Source organism: Oryx dammah, unplaced genomic scaffold (assembly GCF_014754425.2).
Source record: "Oryx dammah isolate SB20612 unplaced genomic scaffold, SCBI_Odam_1.1 HiC_scaffold_24, whole genome shotgun sequence".
In the NCBI taxonomy this organism is placed as follows: Eukaryota; Metazoa; Chordata; class Mammalia; order Artiodactyla; family Bovidae; genus Oryx; species Oryx dammah.
The window spans coordinates 30,828,001-30,838,303 of record NW_024070208.1 but is presented as its reverse complement, the minus strand read 5'-3'; the positions used below and the strand labels follow the sequence as shown (position 1 = coordinate 30,838,303).

Sequence of the window (10,303 nt, the reverse complement as noted above, 5' to 3'; positions counted from 1 at the left end):
AAACATAAGGGATTTGATTTAGGTCATACCTGAATGGTCTAGTGGTTTTCCATACTTTCTTCAATTTAAGTCTGAAATAAGGAATTCATGATCTGAGCCACAGTCAGCTCCCGGTCTTGTTTTAGCTGACTATAGAGCTTCTCCATCTTTGGCTGCAAAGAATATAATCAGTCTGATTTGGGTGTTGGCCATCTGGTGATGTCCATGTGTAGAGTCTTCTCTCGTGTTGTTGGAAGAGGGTGTTTGCTATGACCAGTGCATTCTCTTGGCAAAACTCTATTAGCCTTTGCCTGCTTCATTCTGTATTCCAAGGCCAAATTTGCCTGTTACTCCAGGTATTTCTTGACTTCCTACTTTTGCCTTCCAGTTCCCCATAATGAAAAGGACATCTTTTTTGGATGTTAGTTCTAGAAGGTCCTGTAGGTCTTCATAGAACCATTCAACTTCAGCTTCTTCAGCAATACTGGTCAGGGCATAGACTTGGATTATTGTGATATTGAATGGAAACAAAGATCATTCTGTTGTTTTTGAGGTTGCATCCAAGTACTGCATTTTGGACTTTTTTGTTAACTATGATGGCTACTCCATTTCCTTTAAGGGATTCTTGCCCATAGTAGTAGATATAATGGTCATCTGAGTTAAATTCACCCATTCCAGTCCATTTTAGTTCGTTGATTCCTAAAATGTCGATGTTCACTCTTGCCATCTCCTGTTTGACCACTTCCAATTTGCCTTGATTCATGGACCTAAGATTCCAGATTCCTATGCAATATTGCTCTTTACAGCATCAGACTTTACTTCCATCATGTCACATCCACAACTGGGTGTTGTTTTTGCTTTGTCTCTGTCTCTTCATTCTTTTGGAGTTATTTCTCCACTGATCTCCAGTAGCATATTGGGGAGTATGTAGACTCCCATACTGGGGGGCATTTAAAGCATCAGTGCCCAGAATATTTTAATAATTACATATCAATATGAATCAACCCACCCACTAAGTAAGCAGGCAATGGCAATTCACAAAAGAGGAAATCTGAACAGCCAATAAATATACAATGACATGTCCTACTTCACTAGTCAGTGAGGAAATAAAAACAAAAATGAGATACCTCCTCACTCGCATAAAACAGCAAAACCTTTTCTATGTGACGATGTCAAGTGTTGGAGAGGATGTGGAGAAGCAGAAACTGGTCTAAGCATTTTTTAGAACAATCTGATGCTGTCTAATGAAGCGGGAGATTCCTAGCGATGCTCCCTAGAGAAACCCAAACGTGCACAAGAAGACCCACAGTACCCTCTCATTTAGGCATTGTTTAGCCTGGCAACAAAATATCCATCATTGAGAGACGAGACACAAAAATACTGGTATATTCCCACCCCCAAAGAAGAGCTATATCAGGGACTTCCCTGGCGGTCCAGTGGTTGGGATTTTGCCTTCCAAAGCAATGGGTGAGGGTTCAATCTCTAGTCTAGGAGCTAGGATACCACATGTCTCATGGCCAAGAAACAAAGGTATATATATAAAAAAAAAATGAAGGCAATGTTGCAGCAAGTTCAATAGGGACTTAAAGATGGTCCACATCAAAAGAATCTTTTAAAATAAATCTTAAAAATGATCTTTAAAAAGTACTATGTCATAGCTGAAAATGAGTTCACTAGAGCCTTGTGTATTACCATAGATAAATTTCAGAACAATAACACTGATCCAGAAAATCAAGTTGTAGCAAAAGGCATATAGTAACATGGCATGCAAAACAATGTTTATGCACACAAAATCCATATAAACATCTGTATAAAAGTCATAAAAACTTTTCTGACACTAGAATATTAAGCACCAAACTCAGAAAAAGGAAGGGGAATGCAGATGGGGAGAAGAGGGAAGACACAGCAGGTTGTAGCTGTGACGTTTGATTCATACTCTACGCTCATCATTTTATTTTATATGTTGGACCTTTTTATATGATCTACTTTTGTCTAGTTTGTCTCACTTTTTCAATTCCATAATCAGTGCTCCCATTTCATTCGGTTTATATTTTCCAATTTCTCCATCTCTTTTTTTTGATGTTCTTTCTCAAGCTTTTATCAAGTGTAGTAGAAAAGTTTTTATATGCATATATATAAATAGTATGCATAATATATATATCTTAGAAAACTTATGCCTATGCCTAACTAAAAATGTTATGACATTTTGAGTCCCCTTGTTTGACTTAGTATGGATAGAATGCTAGATTTCTAATTTTTTAAAACAAAATAGATATCCAAAAAGCAACCCAGGTTTACTGTATAGCACAGGGACCTATAGTGAGCATCTTGTAATAACCTATAGTGGAAATAATCTGAAAAATAATATATGTGTATGTGTATGTGTATAACTGAATCACCCTGCTATACTTCAATAAAATATATATATTGAGAAAAAAATCAAACCTTTCACCCTGACAATAAAGCCCCACAGTCTTGGCCCCCATGCCCAAGTCTGTCTCTGCCAACCTTTCCAATCTCTCCATCCATCACTCCCATGTACCCCTGGGCTCTTGATATACCATATACACAATGACACCATTGTGCCATTTCCTGAATAGATTTCTTTTCATAGCGCCATGACTTTACTGTTACCTCCGTGTGGACCCCACCTGGGAAGCCATTCATCCTTCCACATTCATTTTGTGTATCATCTCTGTGATCTCCAAGGGGTGCTTCTCGAACTCACACTCCCAGGAGTCATCCTTAGGTCTTCTTAGAACTCAGGTTCTGATTCTGCAGGTCTGGGTGGGGCCTCCATGAGGATCACAAGGAGAACTCCACACTTTTCCTCCAAAATCAGGATTCCTATGGCCTCCCCTACATTCCCTTACAGTATTCATTGCATTGTTCTGGGTCTGCTTTCTTTTTTAAAAAATATATATATATCCCTCTTTTCCATGAAACTCCTAAGGCTAGTTATCTCCTAGGGTAGTTTTCCTGCCCTGGACTTCACTGAACTGTCAGCACCCAGCCTTCATTCTCTGACAACCTGAAACATTCCAACATTGAAAGCATAATTGCCTTTTGCACCTCAGGTAAAACCTTGTTAAATCTGTTCAAACGTATCTGTTTAAATTATGTTTCATAGCTCAGGCCAGTAGCAACAGGTAGGTAGGACAGTAAATGCAATATTGTATGCAGATCAGGTCTGAATAAGTTCCTAATTACCGTGCTCAGCGCAAAAGGGGAGCTGGAAACCCTGAAAGATGTTCCAATCCCTTAGGGCAGAGAAAGCCATGGAGATGGGGGGAATTACTTACTTAGTCACAGGGCATGGATCTTGCTCTAGGCGTTAAGTTGGCTTATGGGAGCTTTGCAGAATCTGTTCGAAGAAAATGGGCCTTCTGAGAGTAGGAAGAGCAAAAGGGCAAATGAAGGGCTGCCTGATGAGTAGCTCTTAATAGCCTGCCCACGCCTCGCCCGCCAGGCTGCCAGTCCCGTCCGTGGGCAGGGAGCCCGCCCAGCTGTGCTCGAGGCAGGAGCAGGCAGCTGAGTGGAGGGTGGTGGAGCCTGGCACCAGCTGGCACTTGCCTGCCCGAGCCCAGTGCTGGGTCTGGGTCTCAGCGGCCACGCCCCGCCTTGGAGCAATTTTCTTCATCTTTCAGGGTCCACGGGTGCCAGATTCAACAAATACAAATATTTCAGGGGGTATATGTACACTCAAAAAGTATTCCTTATTTATCTGAGATTCACATATCGTGGGGCATCCATATTTCATTGGGTCACTGTCTCTGGGCCTCTCTTTCTTCATTTCTAAAATGGGGGTGATAAGCTGATAAACATAATAAAGGTTGTGGGAAGAAATGACTTAATACAGGGAACGTGCTTAGAACAGAACCTGGCTCCAGAGCACACACTCACCAAGGTGACTTTATTATTCCGCCTTCACGTCACTACCTTCAGCATCGTTTGTCTGAACCGTAGACACACAAGTTCTAACTGGTCACCCTGACTCTAGTTCCTTTTCCCTCCTTCCTTCCATGTGACGGCCAAGGAGATTGCTTGCAAACAGAACTCTGAGCATGCTTTTTTTTTTTCTTTTCCTGGCCATACAATATGCAGGATCTTAGTTCCCCCACCAGGGATTGAACCCCGGGCCCCCCGCAATAGAAGGGCAGAATCTTAACCACCAGGCAGTCAGGGAAGCCCCCTGAGCATGTGTTTTCAGTTCTGCTACACATCTTCTCGTAGCTCCCCAATCCACCTTCCTCTGACTGGGTGACCTTAGTGAAGGAAAATCAGAATGGAGCTGCTTTGCTCCACAGTGAGGAGGTGTGGCTTCTGCACGTCTCAGCCTGGATGGAATCTGAACTTTTGACCACTTCTCCTAAGGACGATAGCCAGAACATCCGCCAGAAACTCAAGATTCTTGTCAGACCCTTGCCCCACTCACGACAGCCTATCCACTGACAGGACCCCTACCCTAAAGCAACCCGCAGCAGCTTGTCCCTTATGAAGAAGTACTCATTTCCTGTGCCAAAGAATAGCCTCATGGCTTTCGCCCCTCTCTTTCAGTTTTATCCCCAATCTGTGTCTCCCAAATAGCAGTTCTTAAAACCCCTCTGATAAAGCTCTTTGTTCGACAAAGACTCAAGATAGCTTCGTGTCCAGCGCCTACAAGATTTGCACGCCCTCACCTTTTCAGCCTCTGTTGCCACCATCCCTGCCCTCTGGGCCCCATGCCCAGCTCTTCTTTCCTCCCTCTGTACCCTTCCTGGGCTACCCCATCTATCTGCAATCCCCGACTCCCTGTGGCCCCTGAGGTACAGCCTCGCATCCTCTGGAGCTCTGTGTTAGAGCTCCTTCTATGGCAATTTCTCTAAGCCCCCGCTGTGAGACCTCATCCACCTCCACATTTGGGTTCTCATATACCTTTATCTGCTCCTCTCATACTATATTATAATGATTTCCCATTCTTACATTATATTTTCTCTAACAAGATAACATCTGTGTGTACATTAATCTTAATCCACAGCCTAAAGCTTTTAGTTAGTATTTGAAGTATCTTAATCAGGAACTCACATCAAGGCTGGTTATCAAACATTAAAAAATAAATAAACAAACATAACCCTGGCAGGAGTTTCCAGCCCAGAGGAGACTGCAGCAACTTCAAACACCTTTCTCACTGTCTTCACCAGAGGCTGTGCTCTCTGGCTAAGGGATGTGGAAACAGCTTTTCATTTCTGGAGTGGGCGGTGTTGAGGGAATATGGTGGACTTGTATGGGAACCACTGTCCTGTCAAGAGTAGAAGAGAGGGAAACCCAAGGTCTCAACCCCACTTCACTCAGTCCTTCCACTTCCTGGAGGTTTCTGCCATCTGATTTGCTTAAGCTGATTTATTGTTGGCATACAGTTTCATTTGCCACCAGTGAAACTTTCATGCAAAGTGTTTATTGGAGAGCCTGAAAGAACAGAGAGCAAGGACTTACCCAAAATTTGGGGACAGCTGGAGAGACTGATTGGTGTTCTACCTGCTTGCTAACAGAAGTTGGTTCATGTTTGAGAATGTGGCCTAAGACTTGCTCTCTTTGCTACACACACCTGGTAGGGACGGGGGCGGCTGGTGGGGCTGGGGGGAGGCAGGATGCACCTGTACCCTTCCATGTGTCCCAAATCATTGAGGCCACCGTCATCCAGCAAAAAGGGCCAGACACAAGCTACACCAAATTGCTTCAGTTTGCATCACCTTCAGAGACTGATATTCAATACCTTTTTGACTCTGGCCCCTCCCCCTGCAGCTAGTACCGCTGTGGGTGTTTATACTGAAGGAGCAGGAAAAAGCCAAGACTCTTTATTGCTGAGCCAGCTTCAAAGCATTGAGGACAGACCCAGACATCTGGTTAGCAAATAGGCTCAGGATGCAAATACGTGAGGCTTCCCTGGTGGCTCAGCAGTAAAGCACATACATGCCAATGCAGGAGACCTGGGTTCAATCCCTGGGTCTGGAAGATTCCCCTGGAGAAGGAAATGGCAACCCACTCCAGTATTCTTGCCTGGAGAATACAATGGACAGAGGAGCCTGGTGGGCTACAGTCCATGGGGTCGCAAAAGAGTCAGGAAAGACTGAGGGACTAAACAACATCAACAGTGAAAACATGTAGGAAAAGAAAGACTACACAACAAGTTACCTTATGATATCTTTTTCTTGAAATTGTTTTTGTAAGAAACAGCTTTCCCTCTTGAAAATTCATACCATCCCATTAGCAGTAAAGGCATTGAAGAATCTTTTTTTTTTTTAAGAATCTTTAAAAAAAAAAAAAATCCCTCTCACACACTTTGCCTGTTGGTATTTTTCCTCAAAACCCATAACCTTAGTCTAAACATGAGAAATATCAGACAAATCCAAATTAAGGCATGTTCTACAACACACGTGGACAGCACTCTTCAGAACTTTCAAGGTCATGATAAACAAGGAAAGCCTGAAAAACTGTCAAAGACTGGCGAGACTATGGGGACATAATGACTAAGTGCCATGTGGGATCCTGGATGTGCTCCTGGAACAGAAGGAGGACATTAGTGGAAAAGCTGATGAAATTCAAATATGACTGGAGCTTCGTTGGCAGTACTGCACCAATGTTAACGCCCTCAGTTCAGTTCAGTAACTCAGTCATGTCTGACTGAGACCCCATTGTCTGCAGCAAGCCAGGCTCCCTTGTCCATCACCAACTCCTGGAGCTTGCTCAAACTCATGTCCATCGAGTCAGTGATGCCATCCAACCATCTCATCCTCTGCTGTCCCCTTCACCTCCTGCCTTCAATCTTTCCCAGCAGAGTCTTTTCCAACAAGTCAGTTCTTTGCATCAGGTGGCCAAAGTATTCGAAGCTTCAGCTTCAGCATCAGTCCTTCCAATGAATATTCAGGACTGTTTACTTTAGGATTGACTGGTTTGATCTCCTTGCCATCCAAAGGACTCTCAAGTGTCTTCTCCAACACCACTGTTCAAAAGCATCAATTCTTCAATGCTCAGCCTTCTTTATGGTCCAACTCTCACATCCATACACAATTACTGGAAAAATCATAGCTTTGACTATACGGACATTTGTCAGCAAAGCAATGTCTCTGCTTTTTAATATGCTAAGTTAGCTTTTCTCCCAAGGAGCAAACATCTTGTAATTTCATGGCTGCAGTCACCATCTGCAGTTAACGCCCTAGTTTTGACTAACATACTACGATAATGAAAGCTGCTGATATTAGTGGAAACAACATGGAGGAAATACAGGAGTTCTGTATTTTATAATTCTATAAAAAGTTTTGCAACTTCTCCCTAAACCTAGAATTATTCCAAAATAAAAGCTCGTTTAAAAGGGAAATGTGTTTTGAAAATAAAGGTAAATATTTGACTGACTGGATTTCTTTTAGAAAGATCTTTAGGAAGGTTAACCAGATAACCTTCACAGTCAGCTTAAAAAACAGGTGAGGGAATGAACAGTTCTGCCTGATCCCATAAAGAGAGGAAGCCACAGGTCTGCTCCAGGGCAGTGACCGGGACTCCTGGCAGACAGACAGACGGACGCTCCCTGTCGCAGAGGCGGGACCAGAGCTCTGCCATAGCTCGCCTTTCTCACCCCTGATTGACTTCGCCCACCCCGTCAGCAGACAGTAATCACGCCTCCCTCCCCTGGAAGTCAGGGCTTGTCGCTGGACTGTGGGCTCTTCTTCTGAGAAGCCTTCGGTGACTCATTTCCTGGGACCCCAGAGTCTCCATGCCTGGTCTTCTGCTCTTGGACATCTCAAGGTCAATCCTCCATCTTGCCCATTCCTGCACATTGCTAGGGTAACAGTAGTAATGTCTTTGCTAAAACCAGGTGTGAGCTCCCTGTGCTTCCAAACCTTCACCTCCGTCCTGACCCTCGATGCCATTTCCATCCTTCAGTGCCCTAGACAGGAGCTGCCATTGGTAACCGCTGTGCCCCAAGGTCCTCTCCCATCCTCTCTCCTCCCAACACCTCATCCTCTGTACTCGGGGAACTTCACAGTATGTACACCCAACAGCTGTGGCCACCTCGGAGAAGATAGACAAGAAACTTGTAAACACACAAGTAAGACAACTCAAAATACAGATTGGCATCGTGAAGGAAATAAACCAGCCTGCTTGACTTGCAGATAAAGTGTCGGGGCATTTATGTGGCGGCCTCACCTGAGGCATGAAAGGGAGCTGGCCTTGTGAAGATCCCTGGAGAGTGCAACTGGCCTAGCAAATTCAAAGGCCTTGGGGTGGGAATTCTTGGAGCATTTGAGGGAAAGAAAGAAAAGCAGAGTGACTGGGGTGGGTGAGGGGGGGTGACTGAGGGATGTGGAGGGTGAAGGAAGGGGTAGGGAGTGAAAGAGGGTGAGCAGGGGTGAGTGAGGGTGAGGAGGGGTGAGTGGGTGAGTGGGGATGGGTGGGTGGAGAGTGGGGGGGTAGGGGAATGAGTGGGGTGATTGAGGGTGAGTGAAGGGTGAGTGGAGTGATGAGGAGTGAGTGGGGCAGATGGCTGAGGTGAGTGGAGGCTGAGGGGGATGGGTGTGGAGTGAGTGGAGGGTGAGGGGAGATGGGTGTGGAGTGAGTGGAGGGTGAGGGGGGATGGGTGTGGAGTGAGTGGAGGGTGAGGGGGGTGGTTGGGGTGAATGGAGGGTGGGGGGGTGGGTGTGGAGTGAGTGGAGGGTGAGGGCGGATGGCTGAGGTGAGTGGAGGGTGAGGGGGGTGGGTGTGAAGTGAGTGGAGGGTGAGGGGAGCGGGTGGGCCAGGTCTACTCATGCAGGATAGGGGGAGGTGAGGAGACGCAGGTTTCATCCTACCTGCTTCTTGTGTGTGGAACCAGGACAGCACAAAGGCGTGAGTGCCAGGCCCTGTCTCCTGAGGGGCGTTTGGTTTTCTCCCCCAGCCTCAGGAGTGGAGCTCTATGGGCCAGGCCTCCGTCACATGCCCCACACGTCGCCCTGTTGGGAAGACAGCAGCTCCTGCTCCAGGACGTGGGGAGAGGCTGCAGGGGCGGCACACAGAGCTGCCCTGACAGGCAGGACCACACTTAGGAGACAAGGCAGAGGCCTCTGAAACAGCTTCCTTCCTCCTGGCTCCTTAGACCTAGGAAACCAGCCTGACATTTTACATCAATCAGACCATCCGGAAAACAAATGTCTGTAACAAATGACAAATAGGTTAGAAAATGGAAGAATTCATGGGGGAAAGGGAGGGGTTTACAATTCTGTTTCCAGCCCATTAGCCCTGAGCTTTGAGAGGTCAGATAAAGGGGTGTGATCAGTGAATTTCCTTCCTCTTTGTGATGGTAACCGTAACAACAAGCATGTTTTGAACACACCGTGCAAGCCAGGCACACAGTATGTTATCAGGCCGTTTACCTGGAAATTTACAATCTTCATAACCACCCATTTTTCAGATGAAGGTTGGGAAGTTGAAGAACCTGCCCACGATCATGTCACCAGAAGATGTAAGATTCAAACCCTGATTAGGGACCCTAGGGTCTTAAGCCCTACCCTTGGGTGGCCGGGCACCTCCAGTGTCTGCTCCAGGCCTGTTGGGCGCTGGTAGAGCTGCTCCCTGGGTCTGGCAGCTGCCCAGAGGCTGGGCCTGTTCAAGCAGGAGCCGCCACCCCTTGGGGAGCTGGCTACCACTGCCAGGGCTGAAGGCCAAACTGAAAGGAGCCCAAGGACTGGTGGAGTCAGGATGATCGCTGCTTATATTCCCCTGAGGGGTAAAGGGGAAGAAACTGTGGTTTTGATGAACGCATTTACCCTGGCCTCTGGTTGACTCCACACCCTACCTCATCTAGAGGCTTCTTCCTAGGTGATAGTTGAGATGTAAGTCTTTATTTAATTTGTTACAACATTGAATCTGTTTTCTGTTTTGGTTTTCTGGCTTCAAGGAACGTAGGATCATAGTTCCCTGACCAGGAATCAAACCCAGGACTCTGGGTGCATCCCCGTGGTGGGTTGAACTGAGGCCCCCAAAGATACACCCAAGGCCCAGCTCCCAGAACCGTGAATGCAGACTCACCTGGAAAAAGTGTCTCTGCAGTTTAAGAGGTGAAATCGCTCTAGGTTTCGGTTGGGTCCTAAGTCCTAAGACAGATGTTCTTACAGGAGCAGAGGGAGGTCTGGGACACAGACACATGGAGGAGAAGCCACAAGACGAAGCCGAGGCTGGAGTGACGAGGACGGGTGATGAGGAAGCTGGAAGAGGGAACAAGGGTCCTCTTCCTCTGAGGCCTCCAGGGGGCCCGTGGCCAGGCTAGCATCAGGAGTTTGGACTTTTGGCCCTGGGAACCATGGAGGGTGATTCT

The 10,303-nt window shown here is 46.3% G+C and overlaps 1 long non-coding RNA gene across 1 annotated transcript; it reads right to left on the bottom strand.

Annotated features, from left to right (window-relative positions):
• Nucleotides 1-1,964: 1,964 nt before the first annotated feature.
• On the bottom strand, nt 1,965-9,128 carry LOC120882906. The gene is made up of 2 exons (XR_005725609.1): nt 8,802-9,128; nt 1,965-8,025 (listed from the first exon to the last, which is right to left on the bottom strand). It is a non-coding gene; the product is annotated as an uncharacterized LOC120882906 (long non-coding RNA).
• Between the last annotated feature and the right edge of the window lie 1,175 nt (nt 9,129-10,303).